This window comes from Erythrolamprus reginae, chromosome Z, assembly GCF_031021105.1.
Source record: "Erythrolamprus reginae isolate rEryReg1 chromosome Z, rEryReg1.hap1, whole genome shotgun sequence".
Taxonomy (NCBI): Eukaryota; Metazoa; Chordata; class Lepidosauria; order Squamata; family Dipsadidae; genus Erythrolamprus; species Erythrolamprus reginae.
In genome coordinates this window covers 127,084,635-127,110,832 of record NC_091963.1, presented here as the reverse complement: position 1 = coordinate 127,110,832, position 26,198 = coordinate 127,084,635, and the positions used below count along the sequence as shown (strand labels likewise).

At 41.8% G+C, this 26,198-nt stretch overlaps 1 long non-coding RNA gene across 1 annotated transcript in view; it reads right to left on the bottom strand.

The window, feature by feature from the left end:
* Window positions 1-343: 343 nt before the first annotated feature.
* The window catches only part of LOC139153106 (uncharacterized), a 26,927-nt gene continuing 1,072 nt past the window's right edge, over window positions 344-26,198 (bottom strand). The window contains exons 2-3 of the long non-coding RNA XR_011556762.1: window positions 24,540-24,711; window positions 344-903 (exon numbers count right to left, since the gene is read on the bottom strand). This is a non-coding gene — a long non-coding RNA (uncharacterized lncRNA). The remainder of the gene's footprint in view (window positions 904-24,539; window positions 24,712-26,198) is intronic.

Below are 26,198 nucleotides of genomic sequence, written 5' to 3'. Positions count from 1 at the left end.
GTGTTTGTGTGGTTTTTGTGCTTGGCTGCTCTCGGTAGGAGGTCGGGGTCCACTCCATTGCGAGGATGAAAGAGCTCACTGTGTCTGCCGGGACTCCTCCGGTTCCTGCTTTCCTCATCATCAGGAAAGCAGGAACCGGAGGAGTCCCGGCAGATGCGGTGAGCTCTTTCATCCTCACATTGGAGCGGACCGCGACCTCCGCAGACCAGTCACAGATAGCGGGCGGGCCAGTCACAGACAGTGGGCGGGCCAAATGTTGCCCGTGGACCGCCCCTTGCCCAGGTCTGATATAGAGAGTATGTATATTGTGCACACATGTGAGAAAGAATAATTAAAAAGCTTATATACAAGGATCTTTACTTTGCTTTGTTATTAAGCATAAAATCAAGTATTTCCACCATTTGCTTCTTTATTATTAGAATTAATTCCTTCTCTGTTCATGTTTGGATTGGATCCTGCAAATCGCACACCTAATTTTGACAGATGAAAGGAGGACACATTTGCCATACTTTAATTTTAATAGAAGAAGCTAGAGATAGCTCAGATCTGAAGTATGGTGGCGTTACTTGCTCCCTGAGCTTGGTTGATTGCTTGCAGACATTTCAGTACCCAATTAGGTAACATCAACACAGTGGATATTCAGTTTGCTTCTTGTTCATGTAAAGCAGCTTGCCCACCAGTCCTTCTCTCCATGGCAGTTCCTTGACTGAGGTATTATTTTCTGCTTGATTGTTCCTCCGGTGTTAATCATTGCTTATCCTGATGAAGGCTGCTGGATAGGATGTGTTCTGGTCTGCTTGTTTCTTTCTTAACAGTTTCATCTTCTCTTTTGAATACAACATAAATGTTGTTTATTTCTGTGCATCTATTGATGGCTGATTTAGCTGAATACCAAGAATATTCCTGGAAAGTGCAAGAAAGAAAATTTAGAAATAAATTATTACAGAAATCTTTCTTATTGTTTTCATAGATGATCAGAGCACCTAAAGCACTGATGGGTGTTTCTTGGAGGTAGAGGTTCAAGGAATATCTGTCTGGCATACTGTAATTTCATTCATTAGATTATATATATTCTAAGATTCTTTTCTATAACTTAAATTTTGCAACCTGAAAAGCAGCTGAATAGGTGAGCATGATATTTTCCCCTTTCTGTTATCTTTTTGCCTATAGGAAAATATCTTTTCTGTTCTGACAGGGTTCTTTGCTTTACTATAGCTGCTAAGTACAGTATTTTTTAAATTGGATCTAAGTTTCTTTTTACTAATACATTTTTGTGTTTCTTGTTCAACATTTATTTTTATTCTTTTCTTTTTATTCAGGCACAGATTTTATGTTTATTCAGATTCTAATGAGACCATTTTCCTCCTATTTCTGACAAAAGATAACATCTACACAATAAATTGGCAAACCCATGTAATTGCTCTGGGATTTTTAAAAAAAACTGAAAGGAGAGAAAAATACAACTCGGCTAAATCATTGCCATCTGAGAGCAGTGTATGAGTCAGTATTTGGAGCTGAGTCAAACCTAAGGATCGAGGAACCAATTTTGTATGAGGACATGTTTGTTCTCAGAGTCATCGGAAGCTTGAGAAAATATGGAAATGGCTGAATAACATACATAGTCAAGTTACATGGATATGTATTTTGTCTTTCCAATAAGGATTGCAGCAGAAACTGAAATAGTCATAGACTGAAGAAAGGAGAAGGAATTCCCTTCATCTCAGGTAACTTTGAACAGACTTTGTAAAGGCAAAAGATTGCTTAAGCCATTGACCACGGCAATTTTACTTCCCAATATAACAGTAGCTATTTTTAGCTCATTCTATGTAAAACTAGACTACTGATCTAAAGAACCTAAAATATAGAACAGAATATATTTTATTGACCAAGTGTGATTGAACACACAAGGAATTTGTCTTGGTGCATATGCTCTCAGTGTACATAAAAGTTTGTCAAGAATCATAAGGTACAACATTTAATGATAATTTGGGTACAAATAAGCTATCAAATCATATTAGGAATCAGTCAATGTAAATTGTAAGGATACAAGCAACAAAGTTACAGTAGTAAAGTCATTTGTGGAAGGAGATGGGTGATGGGAATGATGAAAAGATTAGTAGTAATGCAGACTTAGTAAATAGTTTGACAGTGTTGAGGAAATTACAGTGGTACCTCGTCTTACAAACGCCTCTTCATACGAACTTTTCAAGATATGAACCCGGTGTTTAAGATTTGTTTGCCTCTTCTTAAAAAACATTTTCACCTTACGAACCTGAGCCTGGGTGCGTGGGCTCTCTTACTGGGCGCTCGACTTATGGTTGGAGGTCATCACAACAAGAGGAATTGTATTAAGGGGTCATGGCATTAGAAAGATTGAGAAATCTAAAGGTTTAGGTTGCCCTGCCTGAAGCAGCCAAAACCCCTTGGTCTGGACCTGCCTCAGCTGGTGGCTCCTGCAGTTGAAGCCAAATTCCCAGGAGTCCAGTGGGCACTAGTAGAATATAAAGATCTTAAGGAGATCTTCAGTGAGGGAAACTGCAACTATCTCCCCCCTCATCAGCCCATGGACTGCATAATTTTGAACTGAGGGCCACGCTCTTGAAACCAAAGATGTACTCAACCCTCCAAAAAAACAAATTGGAGGAGCTAAGGAGATACATTGATGCCAATCTAGAGCGAGGCTTCATTCAACTGGCAAAATTGAGAGTTGTAGCCCCTATGCTCTTCAAAGAAATGGTGTGTGTGTGTCAGATTGTGCACTGACGTTCATGGGATCAACATCATGTGTGTGTAAAACACATATCCTCACCCTCTCATGAAAGACATGCTGAATCACTTGTCCAAAGGCAAGATCTTCACCAAGCTGGATTTGATAGAAGCCTATCATCGCATACGAATTAAGGAGGGGGATGAATGGAAGACTGCTTTTAACTGCCCACTGGGAAGCTTCTGATTCAGAGTTATGCACTTTGGACTACAAGGGCCTCCTGCAGTCTTTACACAATTCATAAATGAAGCACCCCAACTATACCTATACAAAGAGGTACTCATTTATTTAGATAACATTCTCATCTTTAGCGAGACCCTAAAAGAGCATGTGAAATTAATGTGGCAAGTCTTAGAAAAATTTATGGCTGTCAATCTGTATGTAAAACTTTCAAAATGTGAATTCCACAAACCTCCCTAGACTACCTTGGATATCACATCTCCAGCGAGAGGATAGAGATTGATCCCAGGAAAGTGAAAGCTGCCCCCACGTACTCAAAAGCAACTACAAAGCTTCTTGGGCTTTGCAAACTTCTTTCAGCAGTTCATCCCTGCTTTTGTAGAAATGGTGCTGTCAGTGACTGAGCTGCTAAAGACAGGCCCATCACCCACAAAGCCAAAGCCTAATCAGCCAATTGGGTGGACAAAGGAATGCCAAAAAGCATTTGAAAGACTGAAGTGACTATTTGTCCAAGAACTAATCCTGCAATACCCCGATCCAGAATGGCAGTTCATAATTCAGTCTGATGCCAGCAATGTGGTGGTAGTGGCAGTGGTATTGCAGAGATCAAAAGGGCCAACTTCTGCCATGCACTTACGCTTTGAAGAATCTCACAGCCACCGAGAGGAGATGGGCCATTCAGGAGAAAGAAGCCTATGCAGTTTGCTGGGCACTGCTCACTTGGAGATAATTCCTAGAGGGGGGCAAGGTATGGATCAAGGTATGGACATATCATAAGAACCTCGAAGCCTTGAAAACCCCCAAGGAAGCTCTCAGCAGAACAGGTACATTGGGTGCAATACTTCAGAAGATTCAAATTCGAACTGAAGCACATCCCGGCTGGAAAAAATTATTGGCTGATGCTTTATTTAGAAAGCTATAATATGACAGCCAGAAGGAACAAGGTGTCCATTCCCTCATTTCCCCTTCACAAGTGGAGGCAGCAGTACAAATCCTCACCTGAGGCCAAACTAGATAACCAAGTGCTCCTAGTCAGGACAAATGGACCACAATGCTGAAGGCAGCCCTGCCTGGTCATCCCTGGATCAATGACCACAAGAAGATCTTGACAATGAGAGAAGGCTTGGACTGGAAGGTATCCAAACTTTATGTATTGCCAGACTAAGATTGGTAGTACTCCAATGAAGCCATGACTTCCAATGGGGAGGACATTTTGGATAACTAAAAACTCTCCACCTGACCCAGCAGCAGTTTTGGTGGCTGAAGATGAAAACCAAGGTGGAAGACTAAGTACAAAGCTGTGCCACAGTGCAATGAGAAAGAATCGGCCAGGAAAACCACCTGGACTACTACAGCAAGTGGCCAACCCCAGCAAACCCTGGGAGCAGATCACCATGGACTCCCAGACAGCAATTGAAATACGGTGATTTGGACAGTTATCAACTTGTTTTCCAAGCAAGCTCATTTTATCGCTTGCTCAGGTCTACCATTGACCAGGAAATTAGAAAACTGTTTCTTAAGCACATCTACCACCTGCATAACATCCCCAAAAGAGCCATCTCTGACCAAGGCATACAATTCACTGCCAAGTTTTGGAGAGAGTTCCTAAGAGCAATTGGATCCACACAGGGACTCAGCTTGGCTTTTCACCCGAGTACGAATGGTGCAATGGAATGCACAAACACAATAGCTGAACACCACATCTGTTTGTAGAGTGTCAGCAAGATAATTGGGCAGAATTGCTGCCTTTTGCAGAAATAGCATTTAACAATACTGTCCATAGCAGTACCAGACTAACTCATTTTCAGGTTACTGGTGCCATGGAATTTGTTCCCATACCTAAGCTACCTACAGCTACCTTTGATGTCCCTGACTGAGGGGATGGAGATGCTGAAAAAAGGATGGGAGAACACCAAGAAAGCACTAGCTGAAGGCAGCAGAAGCCTATAAGAAGCCAGCAGACAAGCAGTGATCGCTCCAGTCCCCCTTCTGAGTGGGCAATAAAGTTTTCCTGTCCACCAAATGTATCTGATTATGAATGCCCAGCAAGAAGAAGGGCCAAAATTCTTATGTCCATAGTTAAAATCATTAACTTTCAACTGGTTGGAAAAACCTGGGACTTGAGATTTGGGTTTCTCCCAGATGTGTTAATAAATTACATTGCATGTGCGTGTGCGCGCACACACACATTCTCTCTCTCTCTCTCTCTCTCTCTCTCACTAGTGGAAAGAGGAAGCTTGAATGTTCACAAGACTGATGCTATATGGAACAGAACTGTTCGAATCTAAATGTTCTGCTTCAGATACCACGAAGACTCCTCCCAGAAGGTAACAAGGAAAACAGGTTGTGAGGAGGATGTGTAGCATCCCTGACAATACTATGGACCCTGTTCAAGTATCGCTTATATACTATGCAAAGTAAGCAAAATTATGTTTTGGTGTAATTGGAGGATATGGTGGGAAGATGGCAAGGTACAGTGGCATTGTTGGAAAAAAGAAGAACTAGGACCAAACGTTAGCTCTAACCTGGAGAACTGGTCATCTCTAGAAGAAATGCTGTAAAACTGTCTCTATGTGGTCCCTTGGGAAAAGGAATTTAGGCCATATTCACAGCTAATTGAGCTGCACACAGGATTCATGGTATTGAAGGAATGCAGAGAGTGACCTGCATATAAAGGACCTGGTTTGAGTTTTCTAAGTTGTAAAGCCTCTCAACGATATTTTACAACTTAGCTATAAATGTGCTGTGCAAACCCAGCCAATCACAAAAACAAATGTAAAAGAAGAAGCTACTCAAACATCAGTTGGCCTTCAGCAGTTGCTGTAGCTTATCTTAAAATGTCTAACGTCTGACCCTGGACTCTTGTGGTTAAATTACAGAATTAAGACAAGGTGATTGACTAGTACTAATTGTTTATTCCTCTGGGGGAAGGGATATGGGAGCTACTTGGTTAGAACCAGTTATCTCAAAAGTAGATGAGTCTCGTATAAGAACAAAGTTCAGGTGGCCATTGGTTCTCCTGCCCCAGTGAGAATTGCAGGCTGTCTGCTCTAGGCAAAAACAGAACATAGAAAAAGCACACAAGATCTGAACCTTATTTCAACTTTTGATCAGGTCTGCATATTGATAGTTGCTAAAATCTTTCTTAACACTTTTTTAATTCTTGCAATAGACATGAATACAGGATAGCCGTGTCTTCAAAACCCAGCTTATAGCTCTGGCATCAATATTAACTGAGTGAAGTTTAATGGGATAATAATAATAATAATAATAATAATAATAATAATAATAATAATAATAATAAATAATTAGATTTTTATGCCACCCCTCTCTGTAGACTACTATCCATGTACTGTGGATAGTAAGGATTCCGCTAATGAGACACCAAGGCAAACTCCTGGACCAAAGCATGAATCAGCAATTCCATAGGCTGAATACTTATGCAAGATGTTCCAGGTTTTTTGCATGAAAAGGATAGGTTGTGTTCATAAAAATGTCCTACAGTCAGGCTCAAAAGACATACTCCAATCTTATTCAATGGGGTTCAAGCCCTCCGCAGATAGTTCTCCCTACAATTGGGATCATCAATCCGATTGCTAGGCAAATTTACAACCTCACTTCTGCTGCAGTCATTAAGCAATCACCCATGGCTGTTAAGTGAGATAGTTTATGACTGTGCATTTTACTGTAGGGTTCTCCATTGACTCTTCTTGCTAGGAAATGAGCAATTGGTGACTATGTGACCATAGGATTTTGCAATGGTGCTAAGCATCTATCGGTTGTGAAGTGTCCATATCTCAGTCACATGGTTGAAGGATGCTGTAATGGTCACAAACACCTGCCAGTTGTGAAGCACTTGAATATTGGCCATGGGACCAATGGGGTGCTGTGATGTCCTTGAGTCTAAGAACCAGTCATAAAGTTATTTTTCTGGCTGTTGTAACTTTGATGGTTGTTAAATAGGACAGTTGTTAAGTGATAACTGCCTGCATTGGAAAATGAATTCCAATAGCATGTTAAATATATGCAGTACATGCAGGAAGGAATCTTCTGTATAGTATTTAGCAGAATCATATATACAGTCCATCCTTGCCTTAGACTGTCAGACAAAGAGATATACAGGTAGTCCTCAGGTTGCAATCATAACTGGGCATGGCAATTATAGCTGTAAGTCATGACAGTTGTAAAGTTGGTTTCTACATGACCAGACTTAATTTTATAACTTTTTTGTGATAGTTGTCAAAAAAAACCATTACTCATTATGGGGATTTTGGGCCACAAACTGAACGCATATACTGGTTTTTTCTTTTAAAAAAACAGACATACACGCTAGTTTCTGGCAAAACCATCATCTATCATGGTAATATAACCCATGAAAACTGTAAATGTGAGTCGACCGCCAAACACCCAATTTGCAGTCATGTGTCAGAAAGAGACTGGAGAAAACAGAGAAATCTCCTCTGGGGGCGGAGTCAAATGGGGGATTGGTCTAGATTCTCTATGTAGGCACAAAAGAGCAAGATCCGACCCTGCCTTTGGATTACATTGAACCTTATATAGTCTGGCCCAGGTGCAAACCACCAGTCAGAGAACATTCCTGTGGTATAGGTATGAGCAGAAACATAGCTAATTGAGTTCTTCACTTGTGGATCTGACCATCATGTAATCAAAAAGAGATTGGACTGCCATCTGTCTGGGGTGGCGTAGGGTCTCCTGCTCAAGCAGGCAGTTGGACTAGATGACGTGCAAGGTAACTTCCAATTCTAACAATAAATTAAAAATTAAATTAATCAACTGTGTGTGTATGTGTGTGTGTAAGAGAGATGTTGGAACTGGGTCATAAATATCCTTCCGGGTTCCATTTTAAGTTTGAACATGTTGCTAAGTATAAATGTACCTGTATAAGATATATTTTACACATATGTAAAATCTTTATACTTAAGGACATTACACGTCAAAATCTCTCTCTCTCTCTCTCTCTGTGATGTTTTCCTTAAGCAGCTTAAGGGAAAATAAAGAGATAGGTACAACATGGTCTGTGTGAATTCAGCTATTGTGACCTGTGAACCAGAGTTTAACATGCCACAGCATGTTAAGTGAAGCAGCCAACTGCCCTTTAGTAAACAATGGCTAGTACAATATGGAAATTCAGTAGTAGTTTGCCTTCTTTATGCACCCAGTAAGTTCCTTAAATCATTTAGCTGAGATTTACTCTTCTGAAGAGACCGTTGTATGTGTTCACGAATGCTTGATCTACACTAATTTTTCCACTGAAGCATGTTATCGCAGAGTGGAATCTGCACCCAAGCACTGCTTGTTCCTTGGCTGGAATTCTTCGGAGAATCTCAGTGCAGCTTTGTGTTTGGTCAGCAATGCTGACAAGCAAGCCTCCTCCTCACCCCGTGGCTTCCTCCATTGCGTTTCTGAGTTGTGGTGAGAGAGTAAATGGCCCCTCTTCTGAGGAGGAGTGTCTCAGTGAGAACCCCAGTCTATCTCTTCTGAGAAGGAGGGCTTGCTAGTGCTACAATTGCGGTGGAATAAAGCTGGCGCTCCCTTTTCTCACAAAGAAAACAATGTGAGTTCTGTGCAAATATCTTAGCGCTGTTGTTGATGTGGCACCAGAGAACAATAGGGTTGGCACTCCTCTTCCTCTTGGAGGATACAGAGGCAAATTTTTTCTTTCTAAAAAGTGGTAATCAGCAGAAAAGTAGCATTAGTCTGATAAAAAAAAAACAAGGATTGTTATAGTAAAAACTCTTGTGGACTAGCTACCCTCAATGGTTGGATTCACTCACAACATGCTATGAATGAACCATATTATGGGTTAGAACAATGTGAGAAACCATCCTGGGTGGTTAGTTGATTGATTGGTTGGTGTGTGTGTGTGTGTGTATAAAAACCTGGATAAAGAAGAAATTCACAAAAGAATGGAATAAACTACGCAGCATTGTTTGTTTGTCATCTATCTCTCTGTGGGGCTATTCTGGGAGGCTTATCATAGTAAAATATATTTTTTTCTTTTAGAAAATGTAAATATAACAATAGTAAAAAAAAACCAATGAAACAATAAAAAACCACAAAACTCATATATACCCTATTTATGCTTGACTTCAACTTTGATCAGCCTTTCGTGAACATTCAGCACTGGTTGTGGAGAGTGGGAGTTTGCTGAAGATGAATTCCAGCAAAAAAGCCCCAAATTGAGGGACATAAAATACGGTAAGTTGCATCTTTGAACTATACAAGACTGATTGGCTAGCTAGCAGGTAGTTGGAAAAGCTGCACCTGGTACTCCAGAATTTTGTTGCAGATGTCTCTTGCTTTCTTACATGTCTATGTAACATGGACACGCCTAGTCACAGAGCATTTAATAATAGTTTACTCCAGTAGCAGGCAAACTTCATATGTTGGGGATGTGGGGAGATGGGTTATTTATTTATTATTTGTTTGTTTGTTAGATTTATAGGCTGCCCTTCTCCTCGTGGACTCAGGGCAGTTTACAAGAATAAAAAATAGACAAGATAAAATAGAAAAGTAAAAGTAGAAAACTATTAAAACATTAAAAAGTAGATAAAACCCAATATTAAACATTCATCTCTTATTCATACTAATTCTCATACTTATTCATCTCTTATTCATACTAATGGCCCTTTAACATACTAATGTTAAAGGGGATAGGACTCCAAAAGCTACAATGTGAAGCTAGGATATCAAAGGCAGGGCACAGATGTTTGGTTTGGTGGAGGGGTAGAAGTTTTTATTTTATCAAGTGTGCTTTAGTGTCTAAATTACATATTATTCAGCTTTAGTAAATTTATTGTCTTAGAATAGTGAGTAGTTGTGCCATTGATCTCTAATAATGATGGTTGAGAGGAGGTAGGGCACACAAAACAGGGCTTTTGGGAACACCAATTGCCCATCCCTGGGTTAATTAACCAAAGTTTTAGGGTTGTACTATATGATTTAGAAACCAACTAGTAAAGCACAATAATTGGATAAAGATAGTCCTCAACGATCATTCACAGTTACAACATCACTGAAAAATATGATTCATGATTGTTTTCCACATATACAACCATTACGGCATCCTCATCATCATGTGATCAAAATTCACACTCTTGGCAACTGACTCATATTTATGACAATTGCAATGATGTGGGGGGCATCTGATCCCCTTTTTTAACCATCTCTCAAGCAAAGAAAATCCAGATTCACTTCACAATCCCATGGCTAACTTAACAACTGCAGTGATTCATGTAACAACTGTGGTAAGAAAGGTCGCAAAATGTGTCAAAACTCACTTAACCAATGTTTCACTTAGCAACAGAATTTTTGGGCTCAGTTGTGGTTGTAAAACCAGGACAACTTGTACTTGGTTAGTTTATGGTCTGGTAAGCCCTGCCAAGTCATCCGCCTAATATACATTGCTCAAAAGTAATAGTTAGGATTTGCAGACTTCCCTACAAATATCTGGTTGGTTTCTCTTGAGGAAATAGTTCTGCACTAAGGGAAACTTTAATCTGATTTGCACTTTGAAGGGCAGTCCATGCCAGAAACTTGAGAACTGAAATTGGCAGAATTTGGCACAGCAAGGGACCAGCAAGATAAGTTTCACTCAGTTAAACCCTAGGTTTCAGGCTGCTTTTGAAAGCATTAAGGGAATAGCTGGTAGAAGCAATTAACCTATTTCAATGAAGGATATGCAGAGATCATTCGTGTTTTCCTAACCTGGGAAGCAACATAGAGACTCCTGCAGATTATGCCAAACCTTTAATGCTGCAGAGACTTTTATTTTTGTTCTTATCACGCCCCCTTCTGGGCTTCACAGCACAGCTCCGCCATGCATGTTCTTTTATTTATTTATTTAATTTTGTCAAATACGTATTGGCAGTATACATACAGTAGATATAACACTGTTTATATTCATGAGATGGGAATTAATAAGAGGAAAACATTAGGATAGGGATGATAGGCATGCTGGTGAACTTATGCACGTCCCTTACTGACCACTTAGGAATCAGGTGAGATCAACATTTGGCAGTCACAGGCAATGTTCCCTCTATTTTTTTTTCAGTGTGGGCGGAAAAGTATAGTGTCTGAGCAGCAGTCCCTTTGGGACTGAGCAGCATAGAAGTCTAAATAAATAAATAATAAGTAAGTAAGTAAGTAAGTAAGTAAATAAATAAATAAATAAATAAATAAATTTTCATGCCTGAGTGCCTGATTTTTTTCCACAGATGTCACCCAAGACAACTTATTGCGTAATTATTTGGGGCTCAGTCCTGGGGCACAACAAGGTCCCTTACCAGTATGTTATTCTGTAAGTTTACATTTGCTGATTCCTCTAGCTCAAAGTTTTGAAATGTATATTAGGATATTACTTTATGTTCAATTTTATAATTTGCAGAACTCTCCGAGTCTACGGAGAGGGGCGGCATACAAATCTAATTAATAATAATAATAATAATAATAATAATAATAATAATAATAATAATAATAATAATAATATAAGAGTTCTGTTTTAAGAGAACTGTCTGAGACAGCTCATTTATAATGTAAATAAGAGGCTGCCACAAAGAAGGGGAAGTCAAGTTATTCTCCAGAGCACCTGTAGGACAAGAAGCAGTGGGTGGAAACTAATCAAGGAGAGAAGCAACTTAGAAGCAAGGAGTGAATGTGAGAACAATTAATCTATGGAACTACTTGCCTCTAGAAGTTGTGAATGCTCAAACACTGGAAGTTTTAAAGAAGATGTTGGATACCCACTTATCTGTGGGGTTTTCTGCCTAGGCAGGGGTTGGACTAGAAGACCTCCAAGGTCCCTTCCATCTTGGTTGTTAGAAAATGTTTCACATTTTAAAATATCTGTACAAGCCACAAGAGACATCTCTTTAGAGGAACATCTTCCCATCTTGTAGACAATACTTCCAGAAACTGGGAATAACCATAAACAACTTCTACATCTAGTATTCAATATCCAGTATCTAGTTCAGGAAACACAGATCAGTTTGACATGCCTTGATTGTTAATGAATTATCTACCTTCAGTCTCTCTAGGACTTTCAGCTGACTTGCACCTAAGGAGGTTGTTTTGATTTATTTATTTTTTGCAAAAGCAAAACCAACATCATTTAGAAGCAATTAAAAATGCCTTCAATGAGAATTTTAAAAATACAATATCCAATTAGAAAAAGCCATACTTTTCTCTCCTTTTTCTTCCCCACTCCTTCCCCACGGTGGAAATCCAATCCAGTCAGTTTTAAAGTCACGCTGCATTTTGGAGTAGGAGGGAGGGGGGAAAATGAACCGGCTGGGATTTTCTCTCTCTCTCAAGGGTGGAAATCCAATCCAGTCAGTTTTAAAGTCATGCCACATTTTGGACGGGACAAATGATCAAGGTCTGGTCACTTTATTCTAATTGCCAATTCCAGCACAGAGGTTAGACCTCCGCGCTGGAATTGGAAACTTGTGGGCAGACATCTCAAATCTCCTGCGCTATAGCGCACAACTCACATTAGAGGGAACACTGGTCTCAGGGTAAACTTTTGGGGTTTTGATGCAATCCAGTACTTAAGAGATAGGTATCAACATGATTTGTGTATAGAGTTCTGCAAATTAAATTTATTTATTTACTTACTTACTTACTTGCTTGCTTACTTACTTAAATTTATAGGCCACCCTTCTCCTTGCGGACTCAGGGCGGCTTACAACAGTAAAAACACAATAAAAATTTAAAATACCCCATACATAAATAAGAACAAATAAAAAAGTTTAAATCCACTAAAACAACACATAGTCATCAATCATATATACTAGTGGCCAGAACAGAAAACCATCATTCAACAACTCCAGATCTGCCGACATAAATGTGTCTTAAGCGTTTTTCCAAAGGCGAGGAGAGTGGGGCTGGTATGAATCTCTGGGGAGAGTTGGTTCCAGAGTACTGGGGCCACATCAGAGAAGACGGTCCCGCCAGCCATCATTGTTTGACCAACAGGACCCAGAAGAGGCCAACTCTGTGCAACCTAATTGGACATGTGAAGCAGAAGATGGTCCCATAAATAATCTGGTCCTAAGCCATATAGAGCGTTATAAGTAATAACCAATGCCTTGAATTGCATTTGGTGACCAATCGGGAGCCAGTGCAGCTTGTGGAGTGTTGGATTGATAAGGGTATATCTATGTGCAGCCATCATGGCTCGCACAGCTGCATGCTGGACAAGTTGCAGTCTCCAAACGTTCTTCAAGGGTGGCCCCAAGTAGAGCGCAAAATAAAATAAGATTTTTAATTTAAGTTTCATTATAAGATACAAATATAGAATAAATAAAAGTTAGGAAAATAAGAAAAGGAGATAAAAATGTGCAAGGAGAGAAACTTTCAAACAAGCAATTACTTTCAAACAAGGAATTTGGTTTCAGAAAAATAATATCCTGCAATCCACAACTTCTACACTGCAAAAACATATGGACCTCAAAACTTGACCAGGGCTAAATAATAGACGCAATTTATATAGACTTCTGTAAAGCCTTTGACTCAGTAGTTCATGATAAACTACTTCTGAAACTGAAATCCTATGGCATCTCTGGACCCCTACATGACTGGATGGCTGCATTCCTGTCAAACAGACAACAAATGTTCAAAATAGGAAGAGCCCTATGTAATCCCATTCCTGTTAACAACGATGCACCCCAAGGCAGCATTCTAGGACTAACACTCTTTATACTCTATATAAATGACCTTTGTGATCGCATTCGAAGTGATTGTGTTCTCTTATCAGGAAAGACTTAATGAACTCAATCTGTATAGCCTGGAGGACAGAAGGAAAAGGGGGGGACATGATCGAAACATTTAAATATGTTAAAGGATTAAATAAGGTCCAGGAGGGAAGTGTTTTTAATAGGAAAGTGAACACAAGAACAAGGGGACACAATCTGAAGTTAGTTGGGGGAAAGATCAAAAGCAACATGAGAAAATATTATTTTACTGAAAGAGTAGTAGATCCTTGGAACAAACTTCCAGCAGACGTGGTTGGTAAATCCACAGTAACTGAATTTAAACATGCCTCGGATAAACATATATCCATTGTAAGATAAAATACAGGAAATAGTATAAGGGCAGACTAGATGGACTATGAGGTCTTTTTCTGCCGTCAGTCTTCTATGTTTCTATGTTTCTTCGCCTATGATCAGTATTGGGCTGCAGCCGAAACAGTCAGGTGCGCAGTTCCGGTTGGAAAAATGGAGCTGTGCACACAGCTCCAGCTGACCGATGGGCGGGCATGCACGTCAGCGTAAGATTTGGCTTCTGCACATGTGCAGGAAGCCAAATCTTGCACAAGGACATTCTTGCACACAAGATTTCACGCATACGTGGAAGCACTGAAAATTGGTGAAATTTCACATGCAAGAGCATCCTCACACAAGATTCAGCTTGTGCACGTGTGCAGGAAGCCGAATCCTGCACTGATGTGCATGCCTGCATGCGCAGATGCACGCGCACCATGCACACCAGTAGTGCCGGCGACAGGCAGCTCTTCCCTGCCGATGATGTAAAACTCTTCAACACTACTGACAACATTGCTACCCTCCATAAAGACTTTGACTCTGTGTCAGAATGGTCAAACATCTGGCAACTCCAAATCTCAACCAACAAATGATCTGTCCTGCACACTGGCAAAAAGAATCAGAAAATCAAATACAAGCTGAATAAACAAGACCTTGCAGATGACCTTCACTCTGTCAAAGATCTTGCAATACTTATATCAAAAGACCTAAGTGCCAAAGCCCACTTCAACAACATTGCCAAAAAGACTTCAAGAGTTGTTAATCTAATCTTATGTAGCTTTTTCTCCACTAATATCACATGATTACTAACCAGAGTACTAACCAGAGTACTAGCCAGACCCAGTGTTCCCTCTAATTTTTTGGGGGGGTGGGCGGAAAAGTATAGTGTCTGAGCGGCAGTCCCTTTGGGACTGGGCGACACAGAAATAATAAATAAATAAACAAACAAACAAACAAATAAAAAACCCACCCTGTTTTGCCTCAGAGAATTTCAAAATAAAATACTGTACTGTGTGTCTATAACAGTGAGCTCATAATAGGGCAACTCTATCAATATCAAAATGCCACTTAAATAGTTGAGCTAGTTTCAAACTAGATTTTGATTTTCTTTCTCTCTTCCTTACTCCCATTCTTTTTCTTTCTCTTTTCCTTCCTCTCTTTTTTCTATCTGTTTCTCTCTCTTCCTCTCTCTCTCCTTCCCTCTCACTCTTTTCCTCTCGGCTTCTGGGCAGGTTTGGAAAACTCTGAGTTGATGATGATTTTTAAGTGAGCAATTGCTCACTGCTCAGCTTAGAGGGAACTATGGCCAGACCAGTCCTTGAATACAGCTTATCTGTCTGGAACACACACAGCATATCAGACATAAACACATTAGAAAGTGTCCAAAGATACTTTACCGGAAGAGACCCACCTTCAGCACGACCTAAGCATAGGTCATAAAATTATCTACTACAATGTCTTACCTACAAATGACTACTTCAGCTTCAACCACAACAATACACGAGCACACAACAGATACAAATTCAAAGTGAACCACCCTAAACCTGACTGTAGAAAATATGACCTTAGCAACAGAGCGGTTAATGCCTGGAACTCACTACCTGACTTTGTGGTTTTGTCACCAAACCCCCAAAACTTTACCCTTAAACTGTCCACTATTGACCTCACCCGATTCTGTCAACAGACTCAAACTCAACCCTGATAAGACGGAGTGGCTGTGGGTTTTGCCTCCCAAGGACAATTCCATCTGTCCGTCCATTACCCTGCGAGGGAATTACTGACCCCCTCAGAGAGGGTCCACAACTTGGGCGTCCTCCTTGATCCACAGCTAACATTACAGAACCATCTTTCGGCTGTGGCGAGGGGGGCATTTGTCCAGGTTCACCTGGTTCACCAATTGCGGTCCTACCTAGACTGGGAATCACTGCTCACAGTCACTCATGCCCTCATCACCTCGAGGTTCGACCACTGTAACGCTCTCTACATGGGGCTACCTTTGAAGAGTGTTTGGAAACTTCAGATCGTGCAGAATGCAGCTGCGAGAGCAATCATGAGCTTTCTCAGATATGCCCATGTCACATCAACACTCTGCAGTCTGCATTGGTTGCCGATCAGTTTCCGGTCACAATTCAAAGTGTTGGTTATGACCTATAAAGCCCTTCATGGCATCGGACCAGAATGACTTTGGGACCACCTTCTGCCGCACGAATCCCAGCAACCGATTAGGTCCCACAGAGTTGGCCTTCTCCGGGTTCCGTCGACAAAACAATGTCATCTGGCGAGACCCAAGGGAAGAACCTTCTCTGTGACAGCCCCGACCCTCTGGAATCAACTCCCCCCAGAGATCAGGACTGCCCCCACCCTCCTTGCCTTTCGCAAACTCCTAAAAACCCACCTCTGCCGCCAGGCATGGGGAAATTGATTTCCCCTGGCCGTTCCATTTTATATATGGGTTGTTTGGGGTGCATGACTGTTTTTATATTAAGGGTTTTAACTATTTTTTAATCATTGAATTTGTACTGTGCTGTTGTGAATCGCTCCAAGTCTTCGGAGAGGGGCAGCATACAAATCTAATAAATAAATAATAAATAAAATCTGAAAGGAAATTTTCTGGCTTCAGTTTCATATTTAAGAATATTTTGAATGAAAGCAAAAATTAGATCTTTGCTTTATCGTAAATTCACTGGAGATGACAAAAGTACTCTCTTAGGAATTCTGAAAAAATTAAAATATAAAACAGATGCTCAGCGTGAAAACACTTCTATCACATAATTATGAAGTTGATTTCCCCTCCAAATGCTTCAGAGACTCTCTAAAAGGATGCGGATTACTAGTTGTCAAGAAGGAATATAAATTCTTCTACTCTGCACTATTCTGTCAGAGCTGAAGAAGTTTTTTGGATGAGAAGTTGAACTTTTTAAGAAGAAAAATTAAAAAGTCTAGTTGCCTCTTGAAAAAAAATCACCTTTGGGATAACTCAGAAGAATATTGGCATGTTAGAACCAATTCAGGGCAGGGACTAATGGCCTTTGACACTCAGTTTCTTATTTATCATTTATTATTTGTTTGGATTATTAGTAGAAGTAGTATTTAAAATATAATAATATCTATACAGTGGAACCCCGACATAAGAGCTGCTCTACTTAAGAGCAACTCGAGATAAGAGCTGGGAGGGGAGAGATATTTTTGTTCTACTTACAAGCCCAAATTCGAGATACAAGCGCCAAGGAGCTGTCTCCTGAAGCCAAACGCTAACTTCCGCGTTCGGCTTCAGGAGACAGCTGCGAAGTGGCGCGTGTGTTTTAAAAGGTTGCAGCCGGCCTGGGGGGCTCGGGGGGGGTGCTTGCAGCTTTCTTTCTTGCTCTTTTTCTTTCTCTCTTTTACCTTCCCTTCCTCTATTTCTTCTTTTCTTTCTCCTTCCCACCTTCTTCCCTCCCTCCCTCCCTCCCTTCACTCATTCCTCTCTTACTCTCCCCTTTCATAAGTTTCCTTGCTTCCTTCCTCTGTTCCTGTCCCTTCCCCCTTTCTTTCTTTCTTTCTTTCTTTTCTTTCTCTTTTTCTTTCTCTCTTTTACCTTCCCTTCCTCTATTTCTTCTTTTCTTTCTCCTTCCCACCTTCTTCCCTCCCTCCCTTCACTCATTCCTCTCTTACTCTCCCCTTTAATAAGTTTCCTTGCTTCCTTCCTCTGTTCCTGTCCCTTCCCCCTTTCTTTCTTTCTTTCTTTCTTGCTTTCTTTCTTTCTTTCTTGCTCTTTTTCTTTCTCTCTTTTACCTTCCATTCCTCTATTTCTTCTTTTCTTTCTCCTTCCCACCTTCTTCCCTCCCTCCCTTCACTCATTCCTCTCTTACTCTCCCCTTTCATAAGTTTCCTTGCTTCCTTCCTCTGTTCCTGTCCCTTCCCTCTTTCCTTCCTTCGTTCCCACCCTCCGTCCATTCATTCACCCATTCCTCTCTTGATCGCTTAAAGCCGGTCCCTGGTGCAAAAAGGGTTGGGGACCTCTGTCCTACAGGATTGGGTGGCAGAGAAGTTGAACATATGTAAATTTAAAAGTTTAAGAAAGTTTACAAGTTAAGTGAAAGAAACTTCATTATTCATTTATATGTACATGTACATTTCTTCATTAAAAACATGTCTTTCTGCATAATTTAGACTAACTTTGTGAGTTTTTTGAGGGCTGGAACCAATTAAAATTATTTACATTAATTCCTATGGGGAAAAGTCGTTCGAGATAAGAGCTGCTCGACTTAAGAGCCCAGGTCCGGAACGAATTAAACTCGTATCTCGAGGTACCACTGTATATTCAATATAAAGGAATATAGTGTCATGATATTAGCTGTATGATAATCCTGATCTACATTATTTGGAGAAACTCTAGATCTTTCAACTTGGGAAGCTTTTAAGAAAAAGCTGCACATCTCGCTTTCAAGGAAGAATAAGAAATTGTTCTTACAGAGAGGCTTGGCCAAGTGCTGCGGCGACATGGAGTTCTCCGAATCCTGAATCCCTGTCGTCTGTGGACCTGTTTCAGTCGGAAGCAGGTTAGAAATGCCCTGCAGTGGCGGTGAAGAAAAGGGATGTTATTGGCAATCTGTTTGAGGTCAGGAAACCCCTACAGAGAACCGACTTGAGGCCCTCGACTGACGGCAGTGGAAATTGGCTTGCAAAAGCTGACCAAGTCGCAGCAGCTACGAATGTAAATATCAATTTGTTTTGAAGATCAGAAGTAACCTGGAAAGAGGAACTAAGAAAAATGCTGCAGTGATAAAGAAGAAAACTAAAAGATGTGCTGGTGAGTTTTTTAGCTGAATTGAAGTTTGGGATGTTTTTTTCTGCTGAATTAATGGGAAAAAATAAAGACAAAGCAGCTATTGAGCATTGAATGTTACAGAGGAAAAATATAAGAGAAGGCTGTAAAAGCCCAACTTTTGAGGATTTTTATATCTAATTTTTGAATTAACTTTGAAGCAAATTTAATTAAAGTTTAACATATTAATTAAGAGAAAACAGAACTGCTGGTTGGAGGAATAATTGCAATGGTGGTACATTTTCATGGATGTTTTTACAGCTGTTGACCTTCAATGGGGGAACTTTTCTGAAATCTATTGTGCAAGGAGCAATTTATTATTCTTTTGAAAGACAACTTTGATCTGTTTGAAATAGAATGAACTTTTAAGATATTGCATTGTAGGAAAGAATAAGAAATTGGAACTGTAAAGGCATAAATTGAGATACTAAAAAGACTATGGAAGTAGACATCTGCTAACAGATGGACTTTGTAATACTAAGAAATGCTGGATATTGACGACATGGAGATAAGTGTTTATGAGGAATTGGTGGTGCTTTTAAAAGACCTTTGTGAGTTAAAAAAGTTATAAAAGATGCCCATTGGGACTTAAAAAGAGCCTTGAATTGACAATTAGAAAGAAAAGAGAAAAAGAGCTAAAGGATAACAGTGACTTTAAGGAGTTTAATATTATCTCTAATGAGGAAAACAAAGAACAGGGAGGAAAAGGAAAAAAAGATGAATTCAGAAAAGAATGAATGTTCTAATGATTTAAAAAGAGACCCTTTTGGATTGAGAATGGAAAAGGAAACAGAAAAAGAACTAAAGAACAATGGCCTTAGGAAGCTTAATATAATTTCTAATAATGAAAACAAAGAAGAAGATAAAGAAGAAAAGATGAACTTAGGAAAGAATGACTGTTTTAATCACAAAAAGAAAAAGGACATTGTAAATGAATAATTTGATGATTATATTGCAATTCATGATGATTTTACTGGGCTTTAAAGTAAACTAGGTTTTATTGGGCTTTACAGTAAACAAATGAAAATGTGGAGAAAATATTGGTATCTATCATGTTCCTCAGCTTTGTGTCCAGAAAAAAACCCATTGTAAAAGAAAACTTCTCGCAACTTCAATCAAACTTCTTTAACTTGCAATAAATTTTCTTTTACAATGGGCTTCTCTGGACACAACACCAAGAAATGACTTTGGCTACAGTCTATAAAGAAAACTTATATAAAATGTTCAACAGGCCGGTCTCCTAGCGAGGTCTGACTGCATGCAGCACCAGCAGGCAACAACAAGGAGGCAACAGCAGGGATGGGACTTCCAGTGACAGAGCAACATAGCCGCTCAACTGTTCACCCCTGTGGCTATGCACTCATTTTCAGCCACGCTTCCCAGGACTCTGCACCATGCTTGTTGGCCTGGCCATGCCATTGCAACTAGATGTCCTGTTGCCATTGCTGTTTACGGCCAGACTCAGCCAGGAGAGCTGGCTGCTGACCAATGGCTGGCTGGCGCTGTCCTGACAGTGCTGTCCTGACGTGTCCCGCCATCTCTTGGAGCAGAACTCTGCTTCTGCTTTTGGTTGCATGCAAGGAAAGCAGCAGAAGCAGTAGAGGCTTTCTTTTTCTCCCCAAACTCTGCCAAAAGAGTGAAACTCATCCTCCTGCCACTACTTCTTGGGGCTGGACTCTGTAAGGCTTCTTGTGCCCTTGTCACCGTTCCCTGTAAGCTGCGCATGTGAGCGCGCACGCGCTCCAAAATACCCCCCGCGCACCCTTTTCCTCGGCCGCGCACTCCCCATCCCCCTGCCAGCCCGCGGGGGGGCGGGGGGAGAGGTGCGGGAAGTAGAAGGGAGCCGCAGCCACACCTGCCTCTCCATGGTGCCTCCGGCCCCCTCGCGCTCCAGGCCTCTCGGCCCTGCCCCCCACCCGCCCGGCCTCTCTTTCTTCTCCGCTGCAAGAGAGGGGGGGCAGGCGTTCTCCGGAGGCTGGCGGGCGCACAGGCCGGTGCGCGCTCTTCCCATCTCCCTGCTTGCGCGCCCGCCCGGAACATTCAAAGTAAGAGCGAAGGCGAAGGGTTTTCTTATTTTGAATGTTCCGGGCGGGTGGACTGGCAGGGAGATTTGGGGAGCGCGCGCCGGCTGCCCCCCGAACACCTGGCTGCCGGCCCGCCCGCCGCTCGCCTGCTCGACGCTCGCGGCGGGCGGGCGGCAAGCGGGCTCCAAAAGTCGGCTGGGATACAAAAGTCGGCTAGGATACCGGGAGGCGGAGCTTGGCCGGGCACCGTGTCTTCGCCTCCGCGCGCCGCCTCCGCCCGGTCGAAAACAAAACGGCTCCAAAAGTCAGCCGGGCTCCCGGAAGGCGGTGCGCGGCTACTTCCTGTTCGCTGCAGAGCCGCACGGAGGCGAAGACACGGCGCCCGCCCACACTCTGCCTCCCAGGAGCCCGGCCGACTTTTGGAGTCGTTTTGTTTTCAGCCGGGCGGAGGCGGCACGTGGAGGCGAAGACACGGTGCCCGGCCATGCTCCGCCTCCCGGGAGCCTAGCTGAAAACAAAACGGCTCCAAAAGTCGGCTGGGCTCCCGGGAGGCGGAGCTTGGCCGGGCGCCGTGTCTTCGCCTCCGCGCGCCGCCTCCGCCCGGCCAAAAACAAAACGGCTCCAAAAGTCAGCCGGGCTCCCGGGAGGCGGTGCACGGCTGCTTCCTCTTCGCTGCAGAGCCGCCGGGCAGAGGTGAAGACAACGGCGCCCTCCACTCTCTCTCCATCTCTCTCTCTCTCTCTTTTTCTCTCTGTTGCCGGCGTGGTGAACGAGAGAGAAAGAGAGAGAGAGAAAGGAGGGGAGAGAGAATGAGAAAGAAAGCGAGAAAGAAAGCAAGAGAGAGAGAAAGAGAGGGGGGAAGGAGGGGGAGGGAAAGACATAGAGGGAGGGAAGGAGGGAGAGAGAAAGAGCAAAAAAGAGAGGAAGGAAGAGAGAAAGGAAGAGGGATGGAGAGAGAGAGGGATTGAAAGATGAAGGAAGGGAGAGAGAAAGGGGGAGGGAGAGATAGAAAGAAGGGAGAAGGGGGTAGTTAGGAAGAGGGAAAAGGAAGGGCTTGGAGAAAGGCAGGGGGAAAGAAAGATAGAAAGAAAAGAGGGAGGGAGAGATAGAAAGGAAAGAGGGAGGGAGGAAAGAGGGAGGGAGAGATAGAAAGGAAAGAGGGAGGGAAAGATAGAAAGAAAAGAGGGAGGGAGAGATAGAAAGGAAAGTGGGAGGGAGGAAAGAGGGAGGAAGACATAGAAAGGATAGAATTATGGATGCAAGAACTTGCTCATGTGTGATAGCACACGCCCACACTTACTTACTTACTTACTTACTTACTTACTTACTTACTTACTTTATTTATTTATACTTATATGCCGCCCAGTGCCAAAGGGACTGCCGCTCAGACACTATACTTTTCCGCTCACCCCGAAAAAAAATTAGAGGGAACACTGGCCCTTGTATGCACAAATGTGACGGTCGTGGCACAATGAAGACTCAATCAAGACTCATTTCTGGCAGAGTTTGAGGGAGAGAAAGATTTCTTCTGCTTTTGCAGGCAAGGAAATCAGCAGAAGCAGAAGTCTTTATTTCTCTCCCTAAACTCCACCAGAAATGAGTCTTTGTGAGACTTGTTGTGCCACCACCACCGCCTCTTGGAGCAGGACTCTGCAAGGCTTCTTGTGCTGTTGCATGCATGAATGCAGCAGTGATGGCAGTGCAATGAGTTTCACAAAGACTCATTTCTGGTGGAGTTTGGGGCAGAGAAATACTTTTACTGCTTCTGCTGCTTTCCATGTATGCAGCCAAAAGAAGAAGGAGAGACCTGCTCCTTGGGGCGGCAGGACACATGAGGACAGTGCTAGCCAGCTGCTCATCAGCACACCATTCTCCTGGCTGAGTCTGGCCACGAACAACACTGGCAGTCAATAGAAACATTTATTATTTATTATTTGGAATTCTATTTGGACTCTGTAGACTCAGGGTGGCTCACAGGAAGATAAATACAAAATACAAAAATAAAGCATATCAGAAATCCAAAACCTAAAATGAATCTAAAACCCTGATACTTAAAAAAAAAAACCCAATCATCTGTATTCCTCCCATCATAACATAGATTCACATCATTGGCCAGAGTAAGATGTTAACACATCTTAGTCTAGTCTAGTAAGGAAGAAGCTACTAGGAGACTAGTAACATCTAGTCGCAGTGGTATTGCTGGATTGACGGCCTGGTGCAGAGTCCTGGAAAGCATGGCTGGAAGCATGTGTACAGCCACAGGGGCGAACAGTAAGGAAAAAGAAATAAGACCTGGACTTAATTTTAGGGAAAACACATTAGTTGTTGTTCAAATAAAAAATATCTTGTTTTTTTATTGTGTAGAAATATGAATTAGAAACAGAAGTCTACCTGTGCTGTGGATACATATTTTTTCCAGTTTTTTTTCTTTTCAGTCACATCAACTGAACTTTTTCTTCACTGGTCAATACTTTCCAAGCTTGTTCTTGAATTATAAATTCCACATTCTTGGAAATATCACGTGAGGAATGAAGTCGAAGTTACACAATAGCACTGTGTGTCTATTTTTAAGTCTATGACTTAATTAAGTCTATGACTTAAATCCACAATTGACTTTAATTAATGATAATTCAGTTTCTGAAATCCTGTTAGTAATTGGATGATAATAAAAGAGACATCACCATAAATCATAAGTTTCTTTGATTTTGACTGAGTTAGCTAAATCCAACCAGAACTGTATGCTTTTAATCTCACTTATCAGTTAAAGAAACCATAGCTTATGTGTGAATCAGTCACTGGAGGAATAACCATTTCTCTTTATTAAAAATCCTCAGACATGATTTGCAATTTATCTTACCTCCTTGCTCCCTGGTAGAGTTCTCTATTACTGCATGATGGGTCATTAATTTGCATTGGAACTGTGCCTTCTCAGGGCTATTTTCTTTTTTCTATGCAAAAACTATCCTACTTCATTCTAATGAATTTATACTGAAACTGTTGTAAAAAGTTAGTGCCCACTCCTTTCCTAGAAAAATGAAATATTTTAAGATATCATAGGATATTAAAAAGGCAAAATATTTCCCCTAAAAGAGAAATTTAAAAATCTTAAAGGAAAGGGAAACAAAAGATCCCAGCTCCCTGCCCTCAGGAGATATTTTGGTGCCATCTTATCTATAAGACAAGAAGACTGGGCCAGTCTATCTGCAAAACAAAATACATCTTTCTGTTTCTGTATGAGAAATGGGATATTTGTATAGGAACAGAAACTTCTGCAGGTCCCAAGAAGGTATAATTTAGGGGTGCCAAATTTGATTTGAGGGCTGTATCAGAGTTGTATTTGACTTTGGGGGGGGGGGCAAGGAGCATGGCTAGCTCAATATCACTCATATTGGAGGGCACCTATGGTGGCCCGAGTACTCTGCCAGTGAAAAGCATGGGCTCAGTTTTTGGTTTCGATGGCATCCTGCAACCCTCTACCAATGAAAATGCATCTTGCAAGGGTTGTGCAATCCTCCTGAGCTGTGTTTTCACTGCCAGACGTCCTTTGCTGTTTTAGGGTGGCCCCACAGGCCAGATCTAAGTACCCCATAGGCCGGATTCAGCCCCCGGGCCTTGACTCTGTTACTCCTGGTATAGATATAAGTCTTTCCAGACTATGTTTTCAGCTACCCAAGACTTCAAACCCCTGTGGTCCTGTTTACCATTAAACCATCCTTCCAAGCAGTCTCTATGTTCCCAGTGTCTTTCTGCTACTTGGAACTAAATCCATATGGACATTTCTTCCAATATCAAAGGTATTATTTGGAGATACCAAAGTTTTCCTTTTCTTCAGGTGTGATGATTCATTTTCTCAGATGAGTGCCAGAAATCAGCCTGCAAATAAATAGAAAGAATTTCTCACCATTGGCTGTATCCGTATATTGTATCAAGCTCAAGGGAGCCAAACACTTGGTAAAATGATAAAAACAGCTTGTGTGATTTGCTAATCATTCAATATATCATGAAATTCCATAAAATTTGAGTTGAGAAAGCAATACATACCAGTTTAATCATGTTAGGTCAAACACACCTGTTATATTTTATTTATTGATTGATTTAGTGGATTTGTATGCTGCCCCTCTCCAAGGACTCGGGGCGGCTCACAACATGTCAAAAACAATGTACCAAATACTTATATAAAAATCCAATTAATATAACTAATTTTTTTAAAAAAAACTGTAATAAGTTTTAAAATCATTCATTAGCATTACCACAGCAAAAACATACTACTCTCGTCAGCCAGGGGCTTGGGTCTAATGGCCCCAAGCCTGGCGGCATAAATAAGTCTTTAAGCTTTTACGGAAGGCAAGGAGGGTGCGTGCAGTGCAAACCTCTGGGGGAGTTGATTCTAGAGGGCCAGGCCCCCAAAGAGAAGGCTCTTCCCCTAGGTCCCGCCAAACATTGTCTAGTTGACGGGGCCTGGAGAAGGCCGACTCTGTGGGACCTAACTGGTCGCTAGAAGTCATGCGGTAGAAGATAATCTGGACCAATGTCATACAGGGCTTTATAGGTCATGACCAAGACTTTGAATTGCATCCAGAAACGAATTAGCAGCCAATGAAGTCTGCAGAGTGCTGAAGAAATATGGGTATGCTTTGGAAGGCCTATAACCGCTCATGCGGCTGTGTTAAGGCATGATTTGCAGTTTCCAAAAACTCTTTAGAGGTAGCCTCATATAGAGAGCATTGCAGTAGTCGAACCTCGAGGTGATAAGGGCATCAGTGACTGCGAACAAAAACTCCCTGTCCATATAGGGCCGCAACTGGTGCACCAAGCGAACGCCCCTCCTCACCACAGCTAAAAGATGGTGTTCTAAACTCAGCCATGGACCGAGGAGGACACCCAAGTTGCGAACCCTCTCTGAGGGAATCAGCAATTCCCCCCTGGGGTAATGGACGGACAGATGGATGTATCCCTGGGAGGCAGTACCCACAGCCGCTCTGTCTTGTCGGGATTGAGTTTGATATATCACAAATTGATACTAGGTAATATGAGCATAGCAGCTTTAAAATAGTTTAAGTAGAGTTAGTACACATGAATTGCTATATTATTGGGTGACTAAACTAAGGTGACCAGATGTTCCGCTTTCCGCGGGACAGTCCTGCTTTACAATCATTTGTTCCACATCCCGTGACATTTTAAAATGTCCCAACTTTGGAATGAAGAGGGGGACAGCCAATGGCGGGGGGGGGGGGGCAAGCAGGAGGGGAAGTGCTCTGGGCCACCGTAGTAGCCGGTGCCACGAGGAGCTGAGAAACTCTTAATATCCCCCCCTTTGGTGGTGGGAGGAGGTGGCTGTGAAATTCTCTTGCTGTTTTTTG